The 10,497-nt window shown below is 27.1% G+C and overlaps 1 long non-coding RNA gene across 1 annotated transcript; it reads right to left on the bottom strand.

Moving 5' to 3' along the window:
* Window positions 1-8,312: 8,312 nt before the first annotated feature.
* LOC114369394 lies at window positions 8,313-8,952 on the bottom strand. Its single transcript, XR_003657622.1, has 2 exons — window positions 8,730-8,952; window positions 8,313-8,636 (listed from the first exon to the last, which is right to left on the bottom strand). It is a non-coding gene; the product is annotated as an uncharacterized LOC114369394 (long non-coding RNA).
* Window positions 8,953-10,497: the final 1,545 nt, after the last annotated feature.

The following is a 10,497-nucleotide window of genomic DNA, read 5'->3' as shown; positions in this document are numbered from 1 at the left end:
CTATTATTTGCAGGTGTTATTTAAATAAAATTATTTGAAGAGTGTGGGGGAGGTTGGATGCATGAAAAAGGGAGGGTTAGAGGTATTAGATAGGAATTCAAATTGAGTTTAAGTGGTACAAGGCAGCACTTTGAAGCCTAGTTTAGAGATAAAGACAAAACAGCATTTAGGTTGGAAGCTGAGTTTATTCCAAATTCTCAACTCAATCGATTTGATTTTGATGTTAACTTTTTGTCAACGATCCACGCAAAGGTGAAGAAACCAATATCTTTTACAAAACCTGTTCCCAATAAACCAACTTTATTTCCTCCGTTTTTATTATAAAAATTTGGAAATATATCAAATTTTTTTTTTATATAAAAAGTAAGAAATATAATAAAATAATTACAAAAAATATTTTATTTTTTTATTTTTACTCCACAATAATAAATACATATATGTAAATTAATTTTATATATATGTATATATGTGTGTGTGTATTGCATTCTAACAAGTATTCTACAACATCTTCTAAGATGCATTAACCCAGGAGACACTATCCTTCACCAAATGCAATAAAATAAAATACGAATTGAGAATGTATTAGTTACTTGTAGGAAATGTGTTAAGAATAGAAGTTGGAGTCTAGTACTGTCAATAATTAAACTCGTTATTATCATTGGCCTCAGTTTTCAATAGTTTTGTGCAAAAATCTTATGCTATGGACAATTATATTAACAATAGTTCGAAATCCTCATTTATTTATGATAGCTTCTATTTAGTGAATGAATTGACACAAAAAAGAGAACAATTTGAATGGAACAACCTTTCCATACGAATCCTGATTAAGTGATTTTTAATTTTATTTTGAGCGAGGGTGATTAAGTGGTTATTAATTAAAGTCGATAGTAGATAGAATAATGCAATTATTCTCTGTCATTAATTAAACAACCTAGCTCGCCTCCAAAGCCATTAAATTGACAGCTGGATAAACCAGCAGTGGTTAGTTAACATGAAATCAAGACATTCTTATATTTGATAAGAATAAATTAATAGTTAAGGATAAAGATTAGTTGACATTATTTAGAAGATAAAAAATATATACTGTATTTGTTAGTATGAAGATTTTTATTTTGTCAATTAAATAGAATAATTCTAAATCATTTTATAATATTTTTATTAATTCTTTACTTGTTTTGTTTGGTAAATTTTAAATATATATATATATATATATATATATATATATATATATTTAAGATATTAAATATACTTAATTTTATTAAAAAAATTTATAAAATACTAGGAAGAATTGTAAAACAAAAATTATAAGATATAAACATTACTCATATAAATATAAACTTTAAAAGAATCATTACAGAAGTCAGTAACTTTATCATCACAACAATCAAATAATAATGTAAAAAATATTTACACTAATCAGTATTTTTTTTAAGTTTATATTTATAAAAATTAATATAAAAAAATTCAATATAAACTAATGTTATCAAGAATATAAATTCAATATAAAAATTAAGTTATACAGAATATCAAGAATATTGAATACTTACCATTATTTTTTTTTGTATTAGTATTATTATATATTCATATAATTTAACTAATGTTATCTTACTTTTCTTATAGCGCTATTCGTCATTCGTTCATCTCATCTCATGCGGTATAAAACAATATATTAGTCTCGGATATAGCCACGCTACGCAGAACTATATGACATGCATGCTTTTACCATAATTATTTTATATTTATGTAATTTTTATTTTTAAATTTAACTAATATCATCTTACGTTTTCTGATATCATTGAGGTATAAAGGAATAATAGTCTCGAACATTTCTGATAGTTCTACAGAATTTTACTAAATATATAATCAATTTGACATAGTTTTGGTTGGACTTTGGACTCTGAATAACGTAAAGTTTGCTACGTTTCAAGGCGTCCTGTTGAATAGATCAAAATTAATTTGGATTTTTGACAAATTTTGGACCAACGTCATAAGGAGATTATTGCTGAAAAAATTGTTGAGCTATTACGGAAATCGACTTTAAAAATGGGAATTATTAATTCAATCCCTGCGTTTCTGACTTAATATGAAGCCAACATGACAACATGCATATGTTGGCAAGCTATGACTTTATCTGAGTTTATTTTAAAACATAAAGTTTATATATATAAGCAAGGTTATATTTTTTGTTAAAAATTAACAATTACAGTTATAATATTTTTTTTTGTTAAAGTTAAAGTAAACTAGTCATATAATTAATTAGGTGAAGTGCTTACGTGGTGGGTGCCGTGAGAAATATACTCTTTAAAAGATTAGGCTTCATTGGAAGAGAAAGAAAAGAGAAAAAAAAAATCTTCACGTAATGCCTTATAAAAATTTGATGAGAAAATAAAGTAAGTTAAAGTGTGCTTGAATTTTTTAAAAAACTTATAAACTAGTTGGTAGTTTATAAGCTAAAAATTAAAATTTGAAAAACTGAAATTTTTTAAATAACTGGTTAAAAATTACTAAATGTATGGAAAGTTGATGTAAAATTAGTTTAACTTAATTAATGATTTTGAATTCATGCAACTTACATTACATATTTGGAAAAGGTGCTTTATTGTTCTCAATGATCTGAATTATTTCAAATATGATTGTCTATGAAAGATATACATAGTTGCACAAATTAAAAGAATTAATTGAATTAAAAGTTTTTGATGAGGTTAATTAACTAATAAATTAATTAATAAATGTAAAATGACATATTTATATATGTTTGGTCCTTGTATTTTCTCGCAAATTTATTTTTTTCCTTATATTTATAAATTGATCAAATTAGTCTTTTATTTTTTAATATATATATATATATATATATATATATATATATATATATATATATATATATATATATATATATATATATATATATGTGTGTGTGTGTGTGTGTGTGTTTGTAAATTTAGTCCGTCATCACAAACAACAATGTTGATGAGGCAAACTTTCAAAATTTGTGACAGTCTAAATAACAATTCTTTTACAGTTTAAAACTCTCAAAACTTGCATCTATAATTTGATTAAAGTTAGCATTTAGTTTTCAACCCACAAAACTGATGCATTTGTTAAATTCAACATCAGTTTTTCATACCACCAACGCTAGCCACCTTTCTAGCTCTAAAAAAAAAAAGCTAGCCACCTTCTTGTTTGGGTTCCCCTCCACAACAAGCTCCATTTATCATTCCAAAACTATATTCTTGTTCTCCTCAAGCAATTCTACAGAAACTCCTCTTCTAATTTTACCAGTCACTTTGTCTTTTCTTCTCACTCTCACAATCTCACTTCACTAGCTAGTTCCATTTACACTCTATTTGTGCTCAGGAAAAGACAATGTTCCCTTCCCACGTTGTCAGAAAAGTTGCACATGAAGAGGGAGAGGATATGGTGGAGGGTGAACAGATTATTAAACTTCCAACTCTTTAATAACACCAAAACAGAATTCGATTGATGATTTAATTGGTGCTACAAATCCTAAAAATGCATACTCAATTGAACTTATTTAGTATTAGAGAATATTAATATTATTTTACGATTTCCAACCAATGAGTGATTTTAATCTCTAAGATTTTTCGTGAATTTTCCTTACAACTTACAATATGTCGCCGTATACCTTCATGTTGATTTCTACAATGATATAATTATATTCTTTTTAGTGGATTTGACATCTAATTTCAATGACTAACGTATATAAGAATTTAAATATGAAAAGATATACTTGCCTAGGCTGCTTGACCGCAACTTGCCATTATGATGAAAGGTGCACATTATCATGTATCATGGTACAGTAAGAGTTGTATATATAGTCATTCTTTAGATAGACATTTAGTTATGCATAGTAATTTTTCTCATTAATATTAAACCAACGGTTATTGATTAAAAAAAACTTAAACTAAGCACGAAATGTTCCTAATACAAGTTTAATCCATTATAAGTTTATAACCTAAATTAATCACTCAATACGACAATGTTTGTAAGAGAAAATTATTATATATTGACAATGTAAATTTTTTTATATAATCATTTAATCACAATTTATTATATATAATAAATTTATTAATTTTTTTAAAAAATATCTTAAAATAATTTAAATGATAATTTATAATTAAATGATAGTGTAAAATTATTATAAATAGTCATTAAATTTTATTTGTTATTAAATTTGTAGGTATTTAATTCTGGAATTATACTGAACCCACCTAAACTTTAATTATTCCATACCAGATTCCACATTTTAAAGGCTGAAAATATGCAATGAGTAGTAAGTAGTGCATGAAAACATTTAACCAACTAGAATCCAAAGCATGAAGCATCAATTGCGAAACAGCAACCCCACTCTGGATGTAATATGAAACGACAAAAAGAGTGTTGTAGTAAATTAATAGATGAAAATTAAATTTGCTATAGCTAGTTGCTTGGTGCATCTCTTTATGATATTTATCTCGTAGAAGATTGTGAAATTATTATAATACCTTGGCCAAGAGAAATGCTATAATACTGATCACAATGAGATTACGTGAGATTAAGGTTTACGTCTCGTCAGAAGTACCAAGCCCAAACGGCAAACATCACTTTCGCTTTTCCATCTCCAACAACGTAAAAAATGAGAGAGGGAATAAAAATATCTTAAATTCATTTTCTTTGTCCATATTCCTTTCATTATTCTATTTTAATTTTGCTTTGGTACCATGTGGCATCACCTGCCGCGTGGTTTCAGGCTTTCACCAAACAAACATTCCAAGTGTTATCGTACATGTGGCAGAGTACGACGATGCAAAATTTTACTATTAAAATACATTTATATAAAATTATATATATATAACCTCATAATGTAAATTAAGATAATATTAAAATTTTATTTCAAACCTCGATCCGAAAGTCACGTTGCAGTCACTGTTCTATTTTTTTTAAAATTAAATAATTTTTATAACTTATTTTTGATAAAGAATAAATAAATAAGTTAAAAGGCTAATTTTTTTTTTGCTAGTATAAAATATTTTCATATAAATTTATTTATCTAAACAGAAGGATTCTTATTTCTATTCATTTAAACAACACATGTTTTTTTATTTAAAAAAATGACATTTCATTTTTGTAAATGCAAATCAATATGCTAAAGTCGTATAAAAAACCAATGCTAAAAGTTATTTCTCAGACTTGTCACGATAAAATCAACAAATTTATGAGTGCATCCAAGTCTTGTGCAAAAAAGAAAAGAAAAATACATTAACTTTCTTTAAAAAATTATTTTACTTTTGCTTTTTTTTATCATATTATTGGTAAAAAAATATCTATCAACTTTAACAAGAATTAATATTTATAAGAAAATTACTTTTAATAAAGTTTTTATTTTCAATCATTTTTTTTCTATTCAAACACTGCTTGCACATTGTTGACAATTGTCGCAAACTTAATTGCAACTGAAATCACAATGAGACTCAGCTAACTCTAGACTTGCTCAAAACTTCGAGTTGATTATTGCACATTTGCACTTGGATTAACTTAAATGTTGATAAAATAGTTTATGTTGTTTGATTTGAATTAAATGAGATTCAATTAATGAAATTTATATATATATATATATATATATATATATATATATATATATATATATATATATATATATATATATATTAAAAGGTGTCAAAAAAGGTTCTATATTCTTAGAATCTTATTTATACATTAATTTTAGGGGTGCAAATGGATTGAATTAGGTCAAACTATACCTAAATTTGACTCATCTATTTTATATTTTTATAATTCAAGCCTAGGTTTGTTTTCTATCACAAATCTATTTTTTAGATATGACCTTTTTTTATGAGTTTGACTTGATCCGTTAAACTTTTTAAAGGCTTGTTTAAAAAACTATTGTATAATAATTAAATTATTATGCATTAAAATATTAACGTGTAAAATAATGACTTACATGTTATTCCTATGTTAAACAAAATTGGATGTGTTGAATTTCCATTTACTTTATTTTTAAGTCTATTATTTTCATTAAAAATAGTAAGACAATTTTAAACCATTAGAGGTTATAAAAAAATTATTTACAAATATTACATGTCACAAACTACCAAAGTCTTTTAAGTCACACTAAAAAAACATATTTTATGCTTATAAGAATTAACATGTTTCAAAACAATAAATGATTCAAATTTTTAAACCACTAAAATAATTTTATAATTTAATTAAAATAATTATAGTAATATATCATATTAATAATAATAATTTTATTGAAAATTATTGTTTGAAATAGCCCGTCAAGCTTAATTGACTTTTTATATGACCTATGTTCCAACCAATTTAACTAAAAAGAATTTTTAAAAAACTTGAGTATAACATTTTTGCTAAACAAGTTCTACTACTTAATCCGGCTGAACCATAGGTCTCTTATGGGTAAGGCTATTCAATTCAAAATGAATTGAATTGAAATGTCATGAATTGTCTCAAGCTGAAAAAGTAATTTATTTTTATTGAACTACTAAACAGTTCAAGCGAACAGAAGTAAATTGTTCCGTAGGTAAACTGAACCATTTTGATGTGAATTTTTTTGAACTGTACCAAATTGTTTTTAAGGGCCATTTGTTTTGAAAAAATATTTTTATTTTCACTTTTAATTACAAAAATACCACATTTTAATTTTGCTTCTCATTTTTATTTTGTGTTGGAAAAAATAGAATTAGATAAGTAATATGATAAATAAAAAATAAAGTATAAAAATGTTATAAGAAATTATCCCTTTATGTTGTAGAATAACAAGAACGACATAAGAAATTTAAATGCAACTATGCTTCCCTAAAGGAAAATAAATAAATAAAACAATAAAATGCAGACTTTTGTACACAATAAGAAATTAAGAATTAAGTTTTGGGTCCAAAAGTTTAATGACACAAACAACTGTAATATTTTAACCGCATCAATGAACATGCATAATTAAAAGAGAAAAACAAAATCAAGTCAAAACTTTGGTTTACCACTTACGAGAAACATAAATATATTCAGAAATTAAGTCCCAGGTTCTTTGAAACTGATTTTTTTCCAACTCTGGTAACAGTTTGGCAGTTCATGGCAGTTCACTCAATCGTTCATTTACCAGTTTAGTTCTTTAGAACTGAACTGAAAAATAGTTCAGTTCAGTTTTTATCTACAGCAGTTCAGTTTTTTTTAGTTAATTTTGGTTCAGTTAACTACAGTTCAGTGTAATTCAGTTTATTTTGGCCACACCTACTTACGGGCAACCACACACTCCTACCTACTCTACCCCTACTTGTTTTCGTCTGAATGAGATATTAAAATTCTTTATTAAAGCCTCAACAAGTGACATTGACGTTCTCAAACATAACTTTTTCCGTTCACACATTTTGATTACAGGGAAAAAAAAAAATCCATCTAAAGTGGAGTGGATCACTTTCGTCGCTTTTGAGTTTGAGAGTGGTGATTGTATTGCTAGGTTGCCTACCATTTTGGGTAAGCATCACGGCAGGGTTTGGATCATCCACATGTGTTTTGATCTGCTTGTTCCATATGCCAAGTTGGGGTATGGCATTTTTTTTCCTTCCACTTTCAGAAAAATGTGGCATATTTGTTCACTTTTTTTTTGGATGAGTTATTAAATTAATGAAAGGCCATCATAAAACTTGAGTAAGTTTGTAACTGTTTGACAATTGGCTCCAATGAAATATAATATGCGTTCGAGTCATCATATAAGCTGCAACAGGATAAGTATTGAACATGATGTGCATCTCAATTTGATATCACGCGTGAACAATGTTTGAACCTTATGATAATATAATTAGAAAATGATGTAAGATTTACTATTTCTATCTGACAATGATTTTTTTTGGATAACACTTATCGCCTGAGTGGACTATCTAGCTAGCAAAATAACAAATCTATATACACTTTACAAGAAGTTCCAGAGTACTCTTCTCAAAGTTAATTTGCGGTGGCAATAGCCCTAATTTTCTTTTGTTTTCTTTTGCTTTATGGTATGTTTAGTTAGAATTTTTTTAAAAAAAATATACGAATTATGAAATATTTCTTTTATGTGGTCGGAAAGAAAATGAAAAAAAATCTAAATATTAACTGTCTATGTTTTAGTGATTTGTTCCCACTTTTCATCAATTCTATTTTTACAATCATATGTTTTAATGCGTTTTCATGCATAATTTGGCAATAAATATTCGGTTAATTATCTAGTATTCTCACGATATAAATTAATACTCCAACTTATTTGATTACAAAAGTTCAACAATTGCTAGGCCAAATTCAAGTATCCATTAGAAGGAATAGCAAATTAAGCTTCGGTACTTTAGATAACCATCATTACTTGCGCTGGCAAATCAATTATACAATTTAATAGAGTGGTAATGGTAATTTCACCTTCAGAAAATGAAAAATTAGAACATCTCATCTAGCCAAGATAAATAATACAAGGGGATTGATTGTAACATTACTATACAACATTGTAATTAAAATGTAACCAAACTAGGGGTTACCGGGACCCTTTGTCTCAATGGATAGCCTCTAGAAATACCTTGATTCGGTGGACTTTGTACTGCAGGTGAAAACTCTCATTGTTGGCATTTTTCTGTGTCACATTTCTGAAAGGCAGAGAGACTAATAGAAATGATATTTTAAGCAAATTTACGTACAACAAATGGATACTGAGATAAAAATGTTAGTTTAAGACAAACCTTAACAATCTCTTCTCATGATATCTTCCCAGTGTGTTTTCTCTGTCACTTCAAGAATATTTTGCTGAGCCTCTTCCTCTGTCGTGAAATTGCTTGTGCTCTACAGACAGACAGTATTTGACACTTTACAGTACTGTCTCACTGTCTCTTGGCAGCAAAGTATAGTTATAAGATGCCAAGACACACACTTAAGAGAGAGAACGTTTTGAAAGAATAACTAATCTTTGATCATTCAACCATAAATAAATAAGAAAGAAAGATTAACTCCCCTCATTACGCGTGTCATTTTGATATTGATATTTAATTAAGCTCAAGCTTGCAACATGATCAAGTACAAGTTGCACTACATTATAATAAAGAGTTATAAACGGTTAGTAACACACTATGGAATACTGAAGTAAAAAAAAACACTATGTATTTTCACACAACATTTATAATGAATTAAAATTTATTAAAAATATAAAATTACAGGTGAAACCCATTAAATAAAAAATTATAAAATTTTATTTTCTAATAATTTTTAATCAATAATAAAAAAATACATTAAAAATAATGTAAAAAGTGTGTTACAAAACGAATATCAAAATTTGAATAATTCTCGGTTAAATAAGTAATTGGAAATCTGTTGGAAACCAGTTGGGCCCAGAAGCAGCTAAATATCCATTTAATTTTGTAGTCTGATAACTGCTTTGGATGTTTTTTCAGATGCAAAAAGACATCTCAACAGGCAATAATTTGGGTAAGCACCAATCAACACTTACAAGGCTTGCAGCAGATATCATTGTCAGCAAAAGGTGCAGAGAAAACTCCAATGCAACAGTAGTTTTCATTGTCCTCCAAGTCAGTTATTGTGTTATAATAAATCAAAATGGAAAATTGAAATAATCACATCAAATGTTGAAATAATGCAAAACCTAAAACCAGCCCATTTTAAAGAGATGTCAAAAATCACATATATGGTGCATGACCAAAGACACTAAATCCTTGAAAAATATAATTTCTCGTTGATTTCTCTACATATCGTTCCTTTTTTTTCTTTCCCATTTCCATTTTTTTAACGAAATCTGGCATGCAAAGAATATAGGAATTATATATAAAAATCAAAATATGAACAAAAACATGTGGGAATATGAACCAAAACCCATTCTGTCAAAAAAAAAATGAACAAAAACCCGGACCATGTGGAAGGAGAAATCAAAGAAACTTCTAGTTAGGATTATTACTATGTACAAAAAATAGTAGGATTATTACTAATTAATATCTATGGTGCGTGACCCTATTAATATTAGTTCTGGACCTAGAGATAATGCTAGCTACATTAATTTGCATATGGTCTAATGTCTATATACATACAAGGAAGCCAAAAATAGTTAAACCGGACTCTGAATAAAAGACACCACAGAACTGAAAAGTATTTATCGTACTAGTTTGCAAGTTAATTTGTTCAATGACATATAAATATAGAAAGCATGCTTTGAAGCGCTTGACGATGTGCCCCAACAAATGCTCTTGCTAACGTGCCTCTCCCACTGTCCCACAGTCCCACTCATCACAATATCACAATCACGTACGTTAGCTACAATCTTTTGAACGTTGCATAAACAAATTAAGTTAAAATTCTTGCGCTAGAAAACTTCTGGGAAAAGGAACTTTATAAAGGGAGTTTGTTACAGCTGCACAAATTATTTTACGAACAGTTTATGAAGATAGGAAAAATCAAATTATACATATATAATTTAAACAACTAATATTATATTATTTAGTAATT

This window comes from Glycine soja, chromosome 10 (assembly GCF_004193775.1).
Source record: "Glycine soja cultivar W05 chromosome 10, ASM419377v2, whole genome shotgun sequence".
NCBI classification, from domain to species: Eukaryota; Viridiplantae; Streptophyta; class Magnoliopsida; order Fabales; family Fabaceae; genus Glycine; species Glycine soja.
Note: the sequence above shows the minus strand (reverse complement) of the source record. Positions and strands in the feature narration are given on the sequence as shown.